Consider the following 23,451-nt stretch of genomic DNA (forward strand, 5'->3'; position numbering starts at 1 on the left):
ATTTCTATGCCTTTTGCTGCCAACTGAGCAAAGCATACGCCTGAAGTTCGTTTTCTTCCCTTTCATCTTGACTCACCAGCCCTTCCACCTACACTTCTGAAATTTTAACATTATTTTCCTGGTGGCACCTTAATATAGAATGCCATTTTCATACTAACATCACTGCCCACAAAACCACAGAAAGAGAAGAAAATACCTTTGAGTTCTTCCAGCACCACAAAAGCATCAACTTTAAAGATGCATCAGACAACACACACACACACACACTGAACAGAATCTAGATTTTATTCTGTATGTTGTAACCTCCCAAAGAGATTATTGACATGATACAAAATTTGGGTACCACATTTTTTGGCAATAAAGGTATTTCTCACTGCAGCACTTCATACCTGCAATCCTCCGATAATTCTGCAAAACAGCAGTGAGTAGAAACACACAACTTTGATCATTCTGCAGGAAAAAGGTAATAAGGCAGTAGACTCAGTAGAACTGAAAAGAGCCTAGGAAATGGCTTGCAATTAAGTCTCTTTCTATTTGCTTGATGATGGTTTTCCAGTGCTTTGTTTTGGGTGGATGTAACATGACCCCTCCAACAAGGAAAGGTGCTATGTCACCCAATTAACATAGTGCATGAAATCTTCTTATTCTTTTGTTTTCTTAAAAAAAATTACCTTGCTAAATGAACTTCAGGCTGGATGCAAAATAAATGTGTATATATGTTTAATTGTTTCAAACAGGCAATTTGAAAGCCGTTTCCAGCATTTGAGTCACTATTCTAAAATGTTTATTTCAAATATAGAATCTCCCTTGCTGTCGTGGGGCTCAAATAATTACTACTCATCAAACAAGACTATTTTGATTAGAAAGGTGACTTAATTCCTGCAACCAAATAGTTACCAGGCAAGTTCAAATCAATGTGAATGAAATTCAGCACTCTGAAACCCCCCTGCCATCAATAACAAAAATGCCAACAACTGGCATATTTCCCCTGTCAGGGTCTTAATGTAGCAAAACTTCAGCCCCCCCCCCCGACCCAGACTCCGCAGCCCTACAAACTCCCTTTACCTACAATAAGGATAAAAATAATGATTTCATAAAAAGAAAAAAAGAAAAAAGATTTCAAATCACATTTAACTATGTAGGTTTCTCATAAATATTAAGTTAATATCAGCATGTTAACTTGCAGTAACTCTCTAAACTGAATCAGTACATTGAATTGGTTCACATATCACATTAAAAACTAGCTTTTCAGCTATGGTTTAATGTGGATGAGCTGCATGCTGTCCCACACAGCAAAAATTGCAACTGCTCTGCTCCTCCCCTCTTCCTGTTACACTCCTGGAAAATGAGCTATGGTCTGGCTTGTTGAATCATGCAACTTAGGTTTGCAATTTGTTTCCTCCAAACTACAAACTTTAAACCAAAGACCAAACATTGGCTTCTGTTCTGGTTTGTCTGGAGAAAAACCAACCATGAGCCTGAATCCGGATGACATTTCTCAGCAGCACAACAGAAATGGGGATTAAGCTAATTGCCTATTATTCTGCAGTGTGCACCAGCATTTTGCTCACTCACATTAAACCACAGCTTATTTTAACTATGGTTTAATGTGAAGCATGAATCAGGCCATTGGATTAAAGGAGCGTTTCTATGTAAATGAAGAACTAATTTGATCATTTCTCAAATGTGAGTAGTTACATTCTACCTAGTAAACAGAGGCAATTCAACTTCATTGGATGAAAAACACTTGCTGTAGTATGCCAGTAACCATAAGACTTTATTTTATTTTATTTATTAATTTTAAACTGCACTGGTTTAAATCCATTAATCAACCCACCTTGCCTGCAACTCCTGCTTCATCCCTCTTGACTTTAGGCCCTATTTATAGTTTTCCCACGTCCTTCTAGTTAACCACACAGTTCTGCCTCCCTGCTCTTTGGACTGACCCACATGCAGCTTTAACTCCCATCTATTCTCACTTCTTTCCACAGAAGCTGGACTATAAACCATTTAGTTCACTGATCATTCCATCCCACCACACCACCTAATTCCATATATGCCAGAAGCTTCACTATCATAAACATATCAGATTTTGTTTATTCGCTGTCTAAAGGAGTTGGAAAGATTTAAGCGCCTTAAAATGTCCCCAAATAAGAAATGTCATGACTAAAATACAATTAAATTCTGTGTTCAACTTAGCATTTGTTAAGAGTGCAACTGAAGTGCAATCTAGGCACGTCTACTCTGAAGTCAGTCCCACTGAGCTCAATGGGAGTTTATAACAGGACTGAAGCCCGTTTTCCTGTTAACAAAGGAGCAGCTTGTCCCTCCAGGCTACACAACTTTTAGTAATTCCATTCCACTTTTAGTAATTACAACTTTTAATAATTACAACTTTTAGTAATTCCATTCCACTCCTCCCATCTCAACCAGCAAAGAGCCAAGATGAAAGGTTACATGATATGACGTTCTTCTGAGCTACTTAAAAGGCACTCTAGCTTACAGCAGGAAAGGTATTTCTTTGTTACTGGCACTGGTGAGGATTTACTGAATGATGATACTTGCTTAGCATTATCTTTCTTTCTATTTTAATGCAAACTCATAACAGCAAATAATGTACAACTTAAGAGCTCCTTTGGTTCCATTTCTCTCAAATGTCTCTCCAGTAGATTTAATACGATGCAGCTTACAACTGCCCTGTTGAATTGTTACCTACATGAAAACCAGAAAGTTAGAGCAGTAACTGATTACAAATAAATATTAACTGATTAATTGTAATGAATTCTGGTAAAAGCAAGAAGCATATTTTCTTCCATTTCTGGAAGAAATGTGTGAGTAGCAAAGCAGGAATCTTAAAAAAAAAAAAAAACATTAATTACCTCCTATTTTAAAGGAAAGGGAGAATACTTTTTAAGATGTTTGCCACCTGCAGCTTTTATAAGTATTTCTGTTAAAAATAAAAAAGCACTACAGTCGTACCTTGGAAGTCGAATGGAATCCATTCCGGGAGTCCGTTCAACTTCCAAAACATTCAAAAAACAAAGCACGGCTCCTGCAGCCAATCAGAAGCTGTGGAAGTCCCATCCAATGTTCGGCTTCCAAAACAACATTCAGAAACTGGAACAGTCACTTCCAGGTTTCAATTGTTCAGGAGCCAAAACGTTTGAGAACTAGGCTGCTCGACTTCCAAGGTACGACTGTATTTGGTTACTTGACAGCATTTCTCTAGTTGTTGTTGTTTTTCAACTAACCAATTAACTGATTAAACATTGCAGCCCTACAGGAAGTACAGATAATCTATATACATTTTAATGACTTACTGTCTGAAAACATCATTCTAAAGTTTAGAGTAAGCAACATTAGAGGTATATTTGCCCAGTTTTGTGCAGGAATAAACAGCCACCCACCACAATATGCTTTAATTTACACCAAGGACTACCAATTAATTCAGTGTGGAGAGCCTGATCTCTTACCAAGATCCTCCCTCAGTCATATTACTGCTGCTTCAAGGCATCCTGGAGGAGACTCTTGAGAGTCCCATGGACTGCAAGAAGATCAAACCTATCCATTCTGAAGGAAATTAGCCCTGAGTGCTCACTGGAAGGACAGATCCTGAAGCTGAGGCTCCAAGACTTTGGCCACCTCATGAGAAGAGAAGACTCCCTGGAAAAGACCCTGATGTTGGGAAAGATGGAGGGCACAAGGAGAAGGGGACGACAGAGGATGAGATGGTTGGATAGGGTCTTCGAAGCTACAAACATGAGTTTGACCAAACTGCGGGAGGCAGTGGAAGACAGAAGTGCCTGGCGTGCTCTGGTCCATGGGGTCACGAAGAGTTGGACACGACTAAACGACTAAACAACAACAAGGCATCCTCACCAGGGATGGTCTAGCCCTCACTTCACAGGTATTCCTCTCAGTACAAAGCAAGGGGATGCTCCAGAGGCCTCTTTGTTGCAGAAACCTGAGGAGCGGTCCATCTCAGGCTATGTTGGGATAGTGGGGTAGGAGAGCTTGGGGGGGGGGAATCACATCTGGCAACCAATGCGCCCCTTTGGTTTCAGATAGTACATGGATAGAGGAGTCCAAAAAGCCCAGGTCACAAATTTTCATGGCCCTCTTGCAGTTATGGCGGCTCATTTACCAGAAGTAATGTATTTAGAATTAATTCTGGAAGTGTATACTCGATCCTGACCAAACTAAGCCCCACGCTTTTTTGACTGGTTTATCCATGTACTATCTGAAACCAAAGGGAGTACACTGGTTGCCAGTTGTAAAGTACATTGGCATTATTTTCAGCTCTCCTACCCCACTAGGAGAAGTAGCTAGCTGCAAGCTACACCAATACTGCCTGGCCAGTAAGCCCTCCTGAAGCTTTTCAGGGGCAGGTGTCTGCCTGGCCAAAGACAGAGATGTACTTCCCTGCTGTAGCACATGCACACAGTTACTAACAGGGAGGAAGGAATACAATGAGGACCTTCTTCAAATCAGCAAGTAGAGACAATGTATCAGGGATTTCTCCAAATCAGTTGTGGCTCGGCTGGCACTAGAGAAATAGTTCCTGCTTTTATCCAACAATGAGAGACATTTAAAAGAGATTCTGAACTTGACCATGCTGACCAAAACACAGGGCAAAATCAAACAAGGCTCCCAGATTCTGTATATGTTTTGATGGAATAATTGTTACTCCATTGACCTCAAACCTTCTCCCTTAAGGATACAAGGAGATCTAATTAGCATCACTCCAGTTTGTCTGGATTCAAATTTAATCTGTTCAGAATTGTGCAACTACCCATAGCTTCCAGACATGTTTTGTGCTGAAGAGTCACACTATAAATTGGGGGTTATAGTAACAGCAGCAGTCCTGTAATTTACAAGTAATTATCCAGTGACCAGAGCAAACAGACATTGAAACAAAGTGCACTAAATGTTTAACAGAGAGTCTCTCACATACTTCATACCCAATATGGCACTGTATTTCTGACTCGGCTTTGTGCCTGCAGTGAAATAGCAAACGATAGTTTACATTCATCAGAAAAGCGAGTGGTAATTTGTAGAGAAGGAAAGGGAGCGTTTGAGCCCATGGAACCCTCTAAAACCAACCATGTCAACCTAGAATTATACTTCCATTCCAACTTCATTTTTTGAGAACCCATTTACAATGAACCTAGACAAGGCAGAAACTTAGCCTGCTTTGAACAAAGTTATCAGACAGTCTTGTTAAACTTGAGATATTGACTCAGCAAAGCATGGGCAAATTTGTAGTGACATAACCAGAGGCTAAAAAGAATCATCCAAGATTAATTAAAGTTTACTCCTGAGAAATTAGATGAACAAACTGTGTAGAGCAGGGGTAGGCAACCTAAGGCCCATGGGCTGGATGCGGCCCAATCGCCTTCTCGATCCGGCCTGCAGACGGTCCAGGAATCAGCGTGTTTTTACATAAGCAGAATGTGTCCTTTTATTTAAAATGCATCTCTGGATTATTTGTGGGGCCTGCCTGGTGTTTTTACATGATTAATGTGTGCTTTTATTTAAATTGCATCTCTGGGTTATTTGTGGGGCATAGAAATTCGTTCATTCCCCACCCGCACCCCAAAATATAGTCTGGCCCACCACATGGTCTAAGGGACAGTGGACCAACCCACAGCTGAAAAAGGTTGCTGACCCCTGATACGGTAACTTACGCGGAAGCCAAGTTTACATTTAAGGCAGATTCTCATTTAGCTTCCAGCATTTCCAATACACATACCTGAGATCAATAAAGATGTGGGCCTTGTCAAGTATAAAATATACAGGCATTCTTTTCACCACATTCCCTTAAAAACATATACATAAAGGGGAAATATCCAACTACACAAAGTCAAAGGAGAATCTGATCTATGATTCAGGGGTGGGGGGAAGCTGTAGTACACAACAACAAAAAGAGGATTGCTCCTCCTATTCAATATTATTGTATAAATGTATAAAAACATTTATTTAACATCTCCTTTGGCATTACTGTAATACACCTCAAGAAGAACATTCAGGCCATAATTGTTCAAATAAAAAAAACTGCAATTAGATCAAGTCAACAAACATTAAGGGTCTGGTGGAACAAAACTCCCCTAACTGCCCACCTAAAGGACAGCAGCAAGTAGCTGTTCTGTATTGCCGTTTACCTTATGAAAGAAAACTGGCAGGCTATTTCAGGAACTCTAGTTTTCAGCTTCTCTGTTAGTCATTGCTCGAGTATCTATTAGTCACTGCTTAAGTGATTATTCATAGGCAAGCTCTTATTTCAGATGGAAACAGAATGATCCCAAGTTCCATAAAAATGCAGAACAGGGATGCTCTCACTAGGAACACAGTGAAGGCACATGTGAATCCAAGATAGAGAGTTATTCTATATGCATCTCTGCTCCAAAAACAAGTTCAGAGAACTCAACAGCATTAACCATATCCCAGATATATTCCAGGGTTCCAACTAAATTCTGTTTGTAATGGGTACCTACTCCCCCCCCCCTTTTTGAAAGAACATGGAGAAAACCAGTTTTCATGAAGTACCAAAAATCTTAATAAAGTTGTTGGCATCCGTCAGTCTCGAGAGACAATGGAAAAGGGCACCTCTGCAGTCAAAACAGCAAAGTAACCCTAACTCAAACGGGTTCTTTGCTCTTCAATAACTATGCACAGAGCAAGGAAAATGACAAGAAAACCTGAACCAAAAGCATTAAATGCTGAAGTATAATGGCCTATGAGAACTGCAGTTTGCCCAGTTCTCATAGGCCAGCTTACCCCCTTCTCCTCCATTTTAGAGGTTTCTATAGAGGTGAGCACACATGCGACCAATTCCAGCTACACGTGTCTTTCAGTTTCTCCACTGAACTCTATGGGCTATGCCTCCGGGAATATTTTATAATAGCCTCTCAGTCTCAACCAGAAAGTGAGTGATCTACAATGAGATGGCACTTTCCACTTTTTTCATACAGTATCTGTGTGTCTTCTCCTTTCCTTGCCACTACTCTATTCAATTTCCCCTTCTATCCAGTTACCATTTCAGCCCCCCTCAGTCTCACAAGATTTCATGGCATTAAGTTCTTATGTGACTGTTTTGAGTCCCACCACCCCACCCACCACCTTTTATACTCCCCCTACAGCTTTTGAGAACGTGAAAACCTTGGGGTGAATCTACTGATTCCCTCTCTCATGCATGTGTTTTGGCTACTTAAATATGGACACAAAAACACTTAATGAGGTCCAGTATTAAAAATAATTATGTTTCTTAAATTAATGAACTTTTAAAGTGCAAGCAGATCTCCCCTAAGGTGGTTTGTGCAGCTGCTACATTAAGAGTGCATTATTTACTTCTTTCACTTGAAGCTGTATGGAGAGCTAACTTCTTACTTTTCAGCAAGGATAGTTAAATAATCTCTCTCCATGCTCCACTTTCACTGTCTAATGGTGCACTGGGAGAAATAGCAACTTCTGCTTCCTGGTTGTCTACACTCTGGTTTCTTTAAGAGTACTATGCTTTTATTTTTTAAAAAAAGCCTTAAAAAATCCCTGCATGAAACAAGCCAAACTGACAAAGTGTTTCCCTTTCAGCTGCTAGGTTTGAGATATGAAGGTGTGTGGTCCACCAGTCTCCTTTTATTAAAACGGGAGCCTTACAGCATTTGTCTTGACTTTTGACAAATTGGAACCCTTGCTTTATGAATGCACTACCCAAGATGTCCTTTACTAAGCTTGTTCATGGTGTAAGAGGAAATCCTCTTTTGTACTTTATAGTCATGTTAAAAACAGGAAGTGAATTACTGCAAGCCATTTCAAAAGCAAAATAGAGCTGAATTTTTGCACAAAGCATGGTAGCACTGATTAGGCATACAGACACCAATTACAACATCTCACAATTAAATAATAATAATAATAATAATAATAATAATAATAATAATAATAATTTATTTATACCCCATCCATCTGGCTGTGTTTCCCCAGTTACTCTGGGCGGCTTCCAACAGAATATTAAAATACAATAGTCTATTAAACATTAAAAGTTTCCCTAAACAGGGCTGCCTTCAGATGTCTTCTAAAAGTCTGGTAGTTGTTTTTCTCTTTGACATCTGGTGGGAGGGCATTCCACAGGGTGGGTGCCACTATCAAGAAGGCCCTCTGCCTGGTTCCCTGTAACTTGGCTTCTCACAGCGAGGGAACCGCCAGAAGGCCCTCGGCACTGGACCTCAGTGTCCGGGCAGAATGATGGGGGTGGAGACACTCCTTCAGGTATACAGGACCGAGGCCGTTTAGGGCTTTAAAGGTCAGCATCAACACTCTGAATTGTGCTCAGAAACGCACTGGGAGCCAATGTATGTCTTTCAAGACCAGTGTTATGTGGTCACAGCGGCCGCTCCCAGTCACCAGTCTAGCTGCCGCATTCTGGATTAGTTGTAGTTTCCGGGTCACCTTCAAAGGTAGCCCCACATAGAGCGCATTGCAGTAGTCCAAGTGAGAGATAACTAGAGCATGCACCACTCTGGCGAGCCAGTCTGTGGGCAGGTAGGGTCTCAGCCAGCGTACCAGAAGTTGCTGATAAACAGCTGACCTGGACACAGAATTGACCTGTGTCTCCATGGACAGCTGTGAGTCCAAAATGACTCCCAGGCTGTGCACCTGGTCCTTCAGGGGCACAGTTACCCCATTCAGGACCAGGGAGTCCTCCACACCTGCCCGCCTCCTGTCCCCCCAAAAACAGTACTTCTGTCTTGTCAGGATTCAACCTCAATCTGTTAGCCACCATCCATTCTCCATCCGCCTCCAGGCACTCACACAGGACCTTAACTGCCTTCACTGGTTCTGATTTGAAAGAGACGTAGAACTGAGTATCACTCGCATACTGATCAACACTCAGCCCAAACCCCCTGATGATCTCTCCCAGTGGCTGCATGTAGATGTTGAAAAGCATGGGGGAGAGGACAGAACCCTGAAGCACCCCACAAATTCATGGATATCAATGACTCATACTATTGAATAGACATACATAGGTTTGTCAGAGACTGTAACACTCCAAGAGAGGACTTCCAGCAAATATATATTTTCCACCAACAGGTAAACAAATACCAAATCACAGATTTCAACAGTCTAGAAATGGGGGGGGGGGGTTACCACAGATTCATGTAATAAACACACATTCCCAATCAGGCATTGTGACTCATAGTCCCTGTTGAAGAACAGCAATGTTTAGGTCAGCAATAGAGCATCCTGGGAGCAAAATGTTCTCCCACTAATACACACAAAGCACTATTTCCAGCCTGCAAAATAGTTCCCATGATTCCGGCAGGAGTCAATTTTAACACAATTATCTTTACTGTTGACTCAACGTAATGTCCAAGCTTCTATGACAAGATTTATCATAGCAACTCTTCATTTGGCCTATTTTGAGTTGTATCCACTGGCACAATGAGACTTCCATTTCCTCCCCTTCCCCTGTATGCCCCCAAAATCTGTTCTGGAGGGTCCCCAAGCCTAGCGAAGAAGAAAAAGCTCTGTTCTGTGGACCAAAGCCCATTGAGTCAGTCCTTTGTTGTTTGAATACAGCCCTTTGTTGTTGCTGTTATTAAACACATGAAGTTGATGCAAGTATGCAAAGCCAACAGAAACCCATCATCTTGCAAAAATACACCATCCACTATTATTCAAGCAATTGTAACTTAAACCTCTTCAGTATTTTAAGTAATAGATAAAAAGGAATTTTAAGCACACCTCCAAAATCATATCGCAATCAAGTGCCTTAACAGAATTCTACCAATGTTTCCAAGTAGTAAATGAATCATCTGGAGATTATTTAACTTATGATCTATGCTTATTTTACGCCCTTCTAAGTCTTTCATCTTTATAAAATTACTGCTTAACTCTAGAGATTTAACTGCAGATATTTTGTTGCTCATGTCTGAAAGGCACTATATTTAGAAGGCTTAAGATAAATATGAGCTAGTTACAATGGCTCCAGACACTAGATAATTAGTACTTAACCTGTATACAGTAACACAAGACTGATGTTTTGATATACAACTAGAAAGGGAAACATTATTATTACACAGTAAGAAGCAACCCAAGATGGCAATGAAAAAGAGAGGTGACTTCTCCCCCACACTACAGCTACCAAAAGGCCATAATATTTTTATGGAAATACTTAGACAAAGCTCTCAGTCATCAGTAGCAAGGGAAAAATTACTTCTACAGTACTTGTCCAAGGCCCCTGAGATGGAGCAGGATACAAATATATATCAAAGTAGCTTTGAATGCCATTTCTGCTACTGCTACTGCATCCTGCAATACAGTGGTACCTCAGGTTACATACGCTTCATGTTACATACACTTCAGGTTACAGAATCCACTAACCCAGAAATAGTATCTCGGGTTAAGAACTTTGCTTCAGGATGAGAACAAAAATCGTGTTCCGGCGGCGCGGCGGCAGCGGGAGGCCCCATTAGCTAAAGTGGTGCTTCAGGTTAAGAACAGTTTCAGGTTAAGAACGGACCTCCAGAATGAATTAAGTACTTAACCCAAGGTACGACTGTATATGCTACTAATCAGCAGGTAAAATGACACAAACATCATGCCAACATTCAGAAGTGCTTCAGAATGATGTTACCAGAGTGAAACCTAGGCCCGGTCCAATAAATTTTGCTGCCTGAGGTGAAAGACAATATGGATCCTACCCCTCCCCCACATCCCATATACAGCGGACCCTCAGGCTACATACCTCTCTGGATACGTAATCTTTGGGTTGCGAAAGCGGCAAACCCGGAAGTATTTTTCCAGGTTTCACCGCTCATGCATGCGCAGAAGCGCTCTATCACACTACGCACATGCACAGAAGCGGCGCCTCTGGTTACAGATTTTTCGGAGTGCACACGGACCCCCGGAACGAATTAAATCCATATTCAGAGGGTCCACTGTACCAAAGTCAACTGGACTGGTAGCTGAATCTTACTTCAGCACTGGTGACAGGTCAGCATTCTCCACCACAATGAGAGCAGCAGGCTAGCTTAGTGGGTACAGAGCATGCCAGGTGACACTCACAGCTCTGTTCTCCTGCACTGCACTGCTACTAACCACCCACCCCAGCAACTGTCACCGAAGAAGGTTGCCTCATGCTGTCTAATGGTAGGACTGGCTGTGATGAAGCAACAGAACTGTGTAAAAAAGAGAAAAGATGGGGAATTCTGTGGGGGGTGCACTTTAGCAGTGGCTGGATGGTACAAGGCTGGTGCTTCTTTAAAACATACTCACATCCTGCTACTTCCATAGCAGAATGGCATTCACATAGATTTTTACAATATGTTTAAATAAAAATAAAGCACAGAGATGTTGATACAGAAGCAAAAGAGTTAATGTTAAAAAGCACAAGTGGATGTAAGGGAAGAAATTGTCTATGCTTCCTGCTTAATAGTAGCTATTTCAGGAGGGTGTCTATTGCAGGCGGTTGTGAAATAATTTTCCTGGTTTCAGGTTTATTCTTGCCTGTGGCTTCCTCTGAAGCATACAGTAGCAGTCATTCTTGAAGTAGCACTTGTGACTAAATTAGCTACTGATGATTAAACTATTGTGCCCTATTTAATTTCACATAATAGATTGCCATGCCAGTCAACTGATTGGTCAAATATTGTCAACTGGCCACCTGCTATCAGATTGTGGTCAAGTACTGTCAAATATTCCAAGACTGTCACAAAGTAGAGGGCAGCTTATTATTCTTTAAAAAGAATGCTGCAGCCCTGCAGCAGCGGGGAAAACCCAGTAATGCAGCACAGCATGTCCCTCTATCTACCTGCAATAACTGTAGGCATCTCTAAAATGGAACACAAGCATGCATCAGTTGCAAAGGTCCCTGCCTAGGCAGTAGATAGTCAGACTAGGACCAAAGGTACCCAGGTTGAATTCCTTCCTTAGCTATGAGGTTTACTAGGTGAAATGAAGCCAGTCACATACACTCAATCCAACCTACCTCAAAATTGATGCAAAGATCAAATGGCAAGGAGAGAGAAATGTATACTGCATTGAGCACCTGGAATTGCACGAGGAAATGACCCATTTAAAATGTAATAAAACTAAGAATGAGAGTCAGTGTGGTGCAATGGTTAGAATGTTGGACTAGGCCCTGGGAGACCAGGGTTCAAATCCAAACTCAACTCTGAAGCTCTCTGGCTGACTTTGAGCATGTCACTGTCTCTCAGGCTAATCTACCTCACGGCATTGTTGTGAGGATAAAATGAAGTTGGAGAGAATAATGTATGCCACCTTGAGTTCCTTGGAGGAAAGGTAGGATATAAATGCATAAATGTCATAAACAAATACTTTATTATTTGACCAGTCAGTTAACCAAATACCTTTTGATAAGTCAAATACCCATTACTAGGAAACAATCACTTAAAATAAGAATCGCCCAGGTATTTCCAGCTGTGTCAAGGCTGTATGTTAATGTCACTCCAGATTGTTGATAATTATGTAATGATTTGTTGTTAAATGTTGATAGAAAATGGTTAAAAATAACACCTTTGTTTTAAACTTGATTGTAAGTTGCCTTGAAACAATCCAACATTGTTTCTGATTAAATAATAAATATAGTAACGTCAACATTACATGGCAATGCCACACCAATAGTCACCTAATCTCACTGAGATATAGGGGCAGTTCAGATTAATTATTTTAAAATTATTTTACCAATTTACTTCATCATGTCTCCCAATCACAAATTACAGACATGCAATTAAACTTCCAAAGAACTCGAGTTACTTCCATCCCTAATTTACTAGCAAGAAATTAAAGCAATTAGACACTGGTGCATATCTTGTTCAACAACATACTTAACCAGTACAACAAAATAAACCATTATCACAATAATTCAGGGGGTGGGAGGGAAGAGGTGGGTCTTCAGCGGACAATCCAGTCTCAAAGATTAGAAACCAGTGTCATAAAGAATCAATGCATGATAATCACCCAATCTTTTTCACAGCATCAACAAGGCAGTTATAAAATAAGCAGGTATGGTGCCATAGACCACAGAAGATATAAAAACAAATTCAGTATGGAAATGATTGCAAGCAAGCAACAGTAGGTAATCCTGTAAAGGTTATAGAGGAGAGTATGCCATCTACCTGTTCTATTCACACATTTTGGGCAATTATCTAACTGTTGCAGTCTGTTTGCACAACAGACTTGTGATTGCACAAAGTGGATTTTGTTTTTCCTTCCTCCCCTCTACCTCTTCATGCCACCAAATCTGCCCTCAAGAGTTGAGGGCTCTCTGGAATAGATGGGGGGCATGGGCAGAGGGAAGGAGACCTTGCTTGCACTGGTACACATTGGATATCTCGCTTTCTGTACAGGAGAGCTTACCCACTTTAACCCATATGAAACATTATGTTATGTGAAGCAATGTGAAGATCTCTTGGAGTTCTCCATCCTGCTTACTAAAGGAAGTAGCCTCTTTCCCTATGACTACGGCATGGTCTAATAATATTCACAAGAGCATTTTACAGCAGGGATATAAAAGAGTCCCTTATTTTACTATCCCCTCACTTCACTCAAAACTTAAGAGCAGCACAGCACATTTTGCCTGCAAAAAGAAAAATGTGATTCACCTTCTGTTCCTACATAAATCAGACACCTAATCATTAAAGCTTTCAACACAAAAATGGGTCTTAGGCTACAGTATTTTGCTCTATTCATAAACCAATTCCATCTCCAGAATTTAGATCTAGGCCTGACAAGTGCATGAAACACAGCCAACACTGTGAATGCCTTGTTCTGAGTTCCTTAAAAGGAAGAGCAGTCGGATATGTACTTATTTTATCAGGGGTATTATTTCCTTACATAAAATAGCAAGTAAATACTAGTACCTCTTTTAAGATCACATCACCATTAAAAAGCAAACAAGCAAATAAAATAAAGGTGACATAAAATAGAGTAAACACATTAATACAAAACAGATAGTACTAAAAGTGACAAAAATGTGGAATTATTAAAACATCAAATGCCTTGACAACTGTTATTTATAAATGTAATAAATATCCAATACACTGCAAGCAAGAAAAAGGCCAAGGAAGAGGACTAAAACACTGATAACGGGAAACAAACTGGATGATGGTGTATCTAATGATCTTCTTTAAAAATATATGTTATCCATAAAGATTTTCAAGCTGTGTAATAGGAAATTCTGAGGTTCCCAGAGAAAATAAGTGATGGTGGACAAGTTTTGCTGGAAGAACACTTAACTATGGCTATAGGTCTCTCATCACAATGCATAGTCACTGAGGTGTATTCTAGAGCATGGCAATAAGACAGACTAATCAGTGCTCTCCCACCCCCAGTGATGATGCACCTTACAGCATGCCACCGACTCCTCTGTAATGGGGCTGAGAAAGCATGAGTAATCAGGGATAATCTCTCTCTACTACTTCTGCTGGACATCTCAGAAAAGTTGGACCATATCAGAAAGATGAGAACTGACCTGCAGTGTTCCACAAGGCTCAGTATTAGCCCCAGATAATGCTCAACATCTCTACGAAGCTGCAGAAAGAAACCATCCAGAGCTTTTGAGTTAGATGCCATCAGTATGCCAAAGACATATTTAACTACCGGTAGTTATGTGTCTAGGAAGAGGCTTCTTAAGTCCTGAGCTAGTTAGTGTCTAGCAGTTGTGAGTAAGTGAAACAATCAAACTGAAACTGAATCTAGACAAGGTAAAAATGATGCTACAGAGTAATTGCAATGCACAAGGGAGTTGTTATACCTATTTTAAAGGTAGTGGTATTCACCCCATTGAAACAGCTTAAGAGCCTGGGGGTGCTTTTGTCCCAATAAGCATGTACTGGCAATGGCCAGGAGTGACTTTCTTCAGCCACACTTGTTGAACCGGCTCCATTCTTTTCCAAAGCTGTGAGGTCAAGTCCTACTGATCTATGCTTTTGTAGATTCAAAGATTGGCAAGAAGCCAATCGAGTCAAAGACTCAAAGGGTCTAGCTGGCTCAGAATGCCACAGTTCACATCCTAATGTGTAAGGACGGATGAACATGTACAATTAACTGTTTTAGCAACAGCACAGCTGCCTGTGAATTTCTGGGCCCAATCCAAGGTGCCAGTGCTCATCTTTGAATCACAACACAATTTTGGTTACAGATAGGTAGCCGTGTTGGTCTGCCGTAGTTGAAACAAAATAAAAAAATTCCTTCCAGTAGCACCTTAAAGACCAACTAAGTTTGTTACTGGTGTGAGCTTTCATGTGCATGGTATCTGAAGAAGTGTGCATGCACATGAAAGCTCATACCAATAACAAACTTAGTTGGTCTCTAAGGTGCTACTGGAATTATTTTTTTCCAAACACAATTTTGATCTATGGGTCGCGGGTTGCCGACCCCTAATGTAGAGCTCACGTGGAAGAAGCACATGGAGAAGAGCTTCAGACAATAACCACAGGTTCTGGGCCAGTTCATGTGGGAAAATACGGTCCTTGAGGTAGTGGGGTCGTGAGCACATATGGCTTTACAGGTCAAAACTAGCACTTTGAATTGAGCCTGGAAATTATCTGGCAGTCAGTGAGTCATGCCAGAATTGGTGATATATGTTTAGACTTTAGAAACTCTCTAACCCTGTATGGAGCCCTACACATCTGCATATTACAGAAAGCAAGATCAGCAGCAGCTAGAAACAAGGTTTCCTCTACAGTTACCTCAAAACTCTTGAATAATTTCCTGAGAGAGGTCATGAACTGTCTCTCTCGAGGGAATTCTGGAGGGATCCCAATGCTCATTTATTTCCATGGCTTTCAGCAGCCCGGATGAATATGGCCAAAGTATGCAGGCTGTACTAGTAGGCTGATATATATATAGCAAAAACCTTATGCAAACCCTTTTTGTGCTTAGGAAACATTACAATAAAATGTATTAAGTAAAATGGCCAAAAGTCCAATGGTAGGCAAGTGTTGACAGGAAAATTATTATTATTTTTATTAGTTACATTCCTAACAAAAGTGACCCAAAACAACTTACAGAAACGGTATAAACCAAATTATAAACCGATAATAACAAACACAACCAATAAAAGCCTATAAACACATCTATACAAAAAAGAAAAGTCTTACAGATTCTACCCCACTAAAAGAGGCCACAAATATCTGAGACACTTCAAATTAAGGAAGAAAAGCCCAGATTTTTAAAAAGGAAAACTTTGTTTAGCACCTAAAAACAGATAAAGATGTCACCAGGTGTTTCTCTTTGGGAAAAGCATTTCAGAAGCAGGGAGCCACCACTGAAAAGGGTCGCTCTTCTGTTGCAACCATCTAGAGCAGGGGTCAGCAAGGTTTACCTCCCCTGAGCTGGTTCACTCCTGCGAAGATCGCTCCATGGGCCAGATCGCGTCTGCACAGACACAATTTCCAGCGCCGCAGAAGCAAGTCCCCGCTCCGCACTGCAGCGCGCGGGGATTCACTGTGCAAGCGGCTTGGTTCGGGGGCAGCTCGTGGGCCATTTAAATGTCCCCCACGGGCCGCAGGTTGCTGACCCCTGATCCAGAGCTCACGTGGAAGAAGCACATGGAGAAGAGCTTCAGACAATAACCACAGGTTCTGGGCCAGTTCATGTGGGAAAATACGGTCCTTGAGGTAGTGGGATCGTGAGCACATATGGCTTTACAGGTCAAAACTAGCACTTTGAATTGAGCCTGGAAATTATCTGGCAGTCAGTGAGTCATGCCAGAATTGGTGCTATATGTTAAGACATATATGTGCTAGGCAACAATTTGGCCACTAAATTCAGTATCAGCTGCAGTTTCCAAATACCTTTCAAAGGCAGCAGCATGTATAATGCATTGCAGTAATCCAACATAGAGGTTACCAGCACATGGACAACGTAAGTTAGGGTATTGTAAGCCGAAACCATTCTTAACATGAGGCACGCTTTTGCTAACAGGGCCTCCCACTACTGCCGCACCACCGGCATACAACTTCCGCTCACATCCCAGGGCAAAGTTCGCAACAAGGAGCATCTACTTCCGGGTTAGCGGCACTCATTACCCAAAGCATTTGTAAGGAGGATGGTACATAACATGAGGTTCTACTGTAGTAAAATGAGGCTTGGAAAAAAATATGCTCTGATTTGTCAGGGCAATCAGGAAGTTGTTAATAACATTTATGGTGCTGGATACATGTTTTCAAACCATAGCAAATGGTTCACATATATTCAGAAACTTTTTGGGGCCAAATACTCTTTTAGGAACTAATTTCTTGTCTGACTTTGCTGCCCAAATTTCTATGCCACTCTTCATCTGAGGATCACAAAGCGGTTTGCAATATAAAAACACAAAAATAAATACCAAAGTAACAAACAAAAACAATACCCCCACAGTTTAAAAGGCCACAGATCGTTTAATTACCAGTGTTTCTCAAACTTGTGTCTCCAGCTGTAGTTGGATTACAACTCCCATCATCCCTGACCACTGGTTCTCCTAGCTAGGAATTACGGGAATTTTAGTCCAACAACAGCTGGAGACACAAATTTGAGAAACACTTAGCCAAAGGACTGGGAGAAAAGGAATTTTTTTTTGCCTGGCTTCTAAAGATATGTAACAAAGGAAGTGCTGCCTTGCCCTGTTCAAGCTATACCTGCTGCTGCTGCTGCCATTTCTCCACCCACCCTGCCACCTCTACGGCTGGCAGAGAAGTGGTGCCAGCACTGGCACTAATTCTGAGCAAGTTCTTACCAAAATCTGCAGATACCAGTGCTGCTTCTGCACCAGCAGCAGGATACTCATGGGGATGCCGGCTAGGCTGCTTCTGTTGCCTGAGGCAGCCACATCAGTCTGCCTAACGGTTGAGCCAGTTCTGCCCAACACACACTGCTAGGGTGTTCAAAATCCCGAGAAGAATACCTTTTCCATTTGATAATCTGAGAGCAAGAGCTGATATGACACTCCCATTCTCTAGTGATAGGCTTTGTAAGCAACACAACAAATTTCAGCAAATGCAATGCAAAATTATGAGCAGTGATCTTATTTTAAGAAATAGGGATATTGCAGATATTTGAATAGGGAAGAACCTCAGCAACATTGCTTTGTGTTGTCCCCGCATTCAGTCCAATACTCATCATGCCACCAAGAGGGCAACAAAGCAGACAGAGGTAACAGAATGCAAACACACACTCTATGGGCAGTGTGGTGTGGAGAGAATGATACTGAGAAATATGGAGGGGTCACCTGACATATCAACCTGCTAAGGCATCCTCTTTCTTCTTCATGATACTTCTCTCTGTGACTCCAAGAGGAACAGTGCAGGAAGAGAAACTGGCAGTCAGCTGTTCATATAAAGCACAGCCACCTCACCTTCTTGCTCATTTACCTGCACTCTTCTTCTGAACAGTACAATGACAAAGAATACAACCCATCACTTAATACTCCCTACCATGCTAGAATACCCACAGAACAAGGGGAACTAAGCAAGAGGTGGAAGATCCAGCAGTCTTCTTTTCCCTCCTAGCACAGCATGGAAGTTTGGGGAGGTGATGTTCTTCTCTAGAAGCCTCTACTTCCCTGTTAGCCATATTTCTTTCAGCAGAGCGACAAGGAGGATTGGGCCCCATGAGGCTGCAACCACATGTTCTGCTCGCTTGTCCTATATCACACTCACTCTGGATGGGGTAGTAGGAATGATTGAGCTTGCTGGGCCAATCCTTACTACTGCACAACCCAAAGAAAGATCACAGAGAATCCGAGCAAACAGCGAATTGCCCACTTGCACGCCTGTGCTGCTGAGAGCGACAAGAGGGGGAGTGAGCAGACAGGAAAGCGAACAGACAAGGGCAGTAGCCCAGGCTTTCTCAACCAGACAGTTAAGAGAGAAGATCAGCGAGGAGACAGGAGGTACTGCTGAGCTCTCGGATTCTTCATAGGCTCTTCCTGGGCAGTAAAACTGGTCACAGTTCTCTGTACTGGGTTTGAGGAGAGAGGGGTTGGGAAGGCAGAAGCAGGAACCGCCCCCACCCCCTCTTGCGCGACCTTTACCCCAACACCTGCTGGAAGGAGCGGGCAGGTGTGTAGTTGGAGGCAACAGCAGCAGCCCTGTGCCTCACCTGTGCTTGGGGTGGATGCGGTGGGAGACGGAAGAGTTGCTCTCAACTGCACAAGCAGGGACACCCAAGCGGCCTGGCCAAGAACTCAAAATCCCCTAGGAAGGAAGCACCAAAGGCCATGAGGAATTTGCCTGGTGGTTCTGGGTGGGTGGAGAGAGAAGTGGTGGAGCTCCCTTACTGATTAAGAAACATCCTCCTCCCGAGCCCGTTCGAAACCGCGAAAGCTCTACGAAGGCGTCGCCCCGAACCGGTTTGCGCCTTTTCAACGTTCCCGAAGATGTTCCCTCGGGGGCGACCGCCCTTTGTCCGCCAGGTAATGGGGAGCTCCTCCGCGGCCTCCTCGCCCACCTGCTCGCCGCGCCGCAAAGTGCAGTAAAAAAACCCAACCCCTTTGCCTTTCTTCCTCCCCGCGGCCGCTTCTCCACCGCCCCTCGGGCACTTCCTCCTCAGAGCTGTGGTGGGAGCCTCCGGGAAGCGCAGCCTCTGGGCCTGCGGAGCTCGCTCGCTCTTCCTCAGGAGAACAGCCAGCCACCCTCGCTCGCTCCGTCACACACTCGCCTCTCCCCCCCCCCACCCCCCGCGCCTGCGTCTCCGCTCCTGCCCACCTCCGGCCAAGAGCTCCCGCAGCCTCCAGGCCGCTTCGCACGCCTCAGGCACCAGCCGAGCTCGTCGCCTTCGCCTTCGCCGCCCCGTTGGCTCGCTGGCTCGAGATCTGCAGGGCAGGGCGCGGCCTCCGACAATGGCGGGGAGGGCCCACCGGGCGGCCAGAGGAGAAGCAAGCGGAACCGCCGCGCGTGGCCACAGCCCGGGAGAGGAAGGGGCGGAGCTGGCCAGGCGGCTCCGGGCCCAGGCGGCGGCGCGAAAGGTGGGCAGGGGCCGCCGAGCGGGCGTGGAAAGAACGGCGCTGAGACCACAACTCCCAGCATGCACCGGGACGCAGCGGCGCTCCGCTTCGCCCCCGGGCCGCCTGTCTAGCAGAAAGTCTTTGCGCAGAGGAAGAGAAAGCTAGGAGGGGTGATGCGCTTGCCGGTGACTTGGGGGTCCTGGAGGCAGCTTGCGCTTTGGGGAGAACAGAGTAGCGGATGTCTCTTCCCTCAGAGGGGGTGTCTGTTGCTTTTAAATTTTATTTATTTATACTTGCTCTTGCCCATTTTAAATTTAGGACATTGCTGGATATTGTTCAGTAAGAATTGCAGTATATTCGGTGTAATTTTTAGTAGGAACTGGTCAGTGTAGTGTTTCCGTTTGGTTGGTCGGTTCTTGGGGAAAGGGAAGTACAGTATATGGGACGAGTTGGAGAACAGCCTTTACCAAAGGTGTCACGGGCTTTGAAGACACTTGAACTCAAGACTGGAGGGAGAAATGTGCTAGGAGGAAGGCACACTTGGCAAATCCACACTGTGATCAGCTCCCGCCCGGAAACCAATGTCCCCACTGTGGAAGGACACGTGTGGATTCAGAATTGGCCTCCAAAGTCACTTACGGACTCATTCTTAAAACCGTGTTTATGGAAAACAATCTTACTCAGCTACGAGTGATCGCCAAAGAAGAAGAAGCTGATTAAATTAACTAGCATTCGTGTTTATTACCTAAGTTGCAACTTGAGCTTGTTTTGTAAACTTCCCTAAAAATGTTACTAGGGAAGCAGGCAGGGGAAGCACCTCAACATCAGACTTGTAAGGAACAGCGCTTGCTGAGCAGATCTGTTTTTCTTTCAGGCTCTCTCCCTTGGCACAACTCCAGGGCAGCTTTTGATGCAGGGACAACTTTATTAAACTCAACACATACAAACACTCAGTAGACTCCCTCTTGTGTTGACACAGATGACACCATCCCTCCTTGCTCTCACTGAATTGTCTGTACAAAACAAATTCCTTCCAGTAGCACCTTAAAGACCAACTAAGTCAGTTCTTGGTATGAGCTTTCGTGTGCATGCACACTTCTTCAGATACACACATGTGCATGCACACGAAAGCTCATACCAAGAACTGACTTAGTTGGTCTTTAAGGTGCTACTGGAAGGAATTTGTTTTGTTTTGACTATGGCAGACCAACACGGCTACCTATCTGTAACTGAATTGTCTGTATTATTATTAACTGTTCTTGCATCTGGCCCTTCATCACAGAGCCCAGGATGGATAACAGACATAACATTAAGAACAAAGTTGAAATCATTATCTAAAAAGCAGTAATGTACTTAAAAACAAAAAAAAACCATCAGAATTTAGTTATACCAGTACAGTATTTTCATTCTTACTAGGCACCCAAGGCTTGCACACACAAAAAAGGTCTTGAGCTGTTGCCTCTGCAAAAATGATACAGGATCTGCAGATATCCACAAACCTAGTTCCTGCCTTCTTCCACCCTCCTAGCCCTCTTGCTTCTGATCAGAGCCAGAAATCACCAAACATTCAAGCATTTCCCATACCCTCCTTACCCATACACACAGTATAGCACAAAAGACTTATCTTCAAAAATGAACATTCAGTATCACCATTTTTATTTAAAATACATATATGTATCATTTTACTACAGGACGCGGGTGGCGCTGTGGGTAAAACCTCAGTGCCTAGGACTTGCCGATCGTATGGTCAGCGGTTCGAATCCCCGCGGCGGGGTGAGCTCCCGTCTTTCGGTCCCAGCTCCTGCCCACCTAGCAGTTCGAAAGCACCCCTAAGTGCAAGTAGATAAATAGGTACCGCTTTATAGCAGGAAGGTAAACGGTGTTTCCGTGTGCTGTGCTGGTGCTAGCTCGCCAGAGCAGCTTCGTCACGCTGGCCACGTGACCCGGAAGTGTCTCCGGACAGCACTGGCCCCTGGCCTCTTAAGTGAAATGGGCGCACAACCCTAGAGTCGGACACGACTGGCCCGTACGGGCAGGGGTACCTTTACCTTTACCTTTATCATTTTACTGTCTGTAAAGTCATTCACATCTGCTGAACGGAAAAGTATTAACCATAAAACACAAAAGCCTAAAACAATGCCAACATACCATTAAATTCCAGATAAAATCAGTGATACACATCAAAAACAATCGCAGCACCCACAATGCCAAAGCAATTACCAAGTGATTGACTCAAACCAGACTGGAAAACAAATTAAACCCAACCCAGATCAACAGGAAAGAATTCCCTTAGTACCTGGAATACAGTCAAGGCAGTGCCAAATCAATCTCCTTTGGGAGGGAGTTCCATAACAGGATGCAACCAGCTAAAATCTGCCCCCACAAAACAACCAAGTCAGTTTCCATTCTGGATGAAAAACCAGATTGAAGTGGGTTTACAGTGTCATTCAAAACTCTTAGGATGGTATATGCTAAAGTGCATATGTTCATGTTTACTTAACACTTAGCAGTTCTTGTATCAATACTGAGAAAGTCATGATGGGAAAAATAAAGGCCTAAAACCCTGGCTCAGTCCACATTTGGCATGTTTCTCTGGCCGCTATCACTAGATGTACTGATTTCTGCAAGCCAAACCCAAAGAAAGTTAACAATGAATCATCCTCTAGGAATCAGAAAAAGCAGTGGGCACATGCACCCCTCCCTAGTGACTATACAACATGTAACACTAAAAAAACAGAACTCATAATACTGACACTGCAGCGTCTCTTTGCTTATATAAACACTGAGGCCAGGCTGCCATAGAAAAAAATATTTGAGGGTACAAGAAATTTCCCATGGGACAAGCTCTATCTTGTATGATCAGCTAGAAAGAAAAAACAAGCAGAGAGCTTGCTTGTCCATTCAGCATTTCCAGCTCAAAGTACCAGCTAGTGCTGCCAGTGGGACTCTGCAGCAGCATATTATATCCCCCCCCCCCAGTTCCTCCTTTTGTGGAAATATTTAAAAAGAAACACCCATTCCATTGTTAATATAAAAAATAAAGGGTCATAAAAATATGCTTGTTTTTATAAATTAAAAGAACACTGGTGCTTGAGAAAAATTTCATAGCCCTTTCTTTAAAAAGAAGTGTCTCCTTGTGATAGATGTTATCTGTAAAATCTGAGCCATAGCTGGACTGACCGTACACTGATGATACATCAAACTGGCTGCAAGCTAACCACCCACTCAATATAGTTACCGATATATACATAATTTAAGTCATCTTCTTCCAAACAGCCCTTTTAATGTTATCACTTTAGTACTGCAATTATGTTTGAGTGGGTGGAGGAGAGAGATGCACAATAATTGAATGGGAGCCAGAGCAAAGAGTGCAAGCAACAGCTTTATGTCTGCCTTCCAGCTCCTACAGAAATTGATGCTGACAGCTGGAATCCTTCTATTGACCTTTCATGCTATTTACATATCCTGAGGCTTGGGCCTCTCACTTTACCTCCAGTTCCATACAACAG

Source organism: Podarcis erhardii (assembly GCF_964252035.2).
Source record: "Podarcis erhardii genome assembly, chromosome: 5".
Taxonomy (NCBI): Eukaryota; Metazoa; Chordata; class Lepidosauria; order Squamata; family Lacertidae; genus Podarcis; species Podarcis erhardii.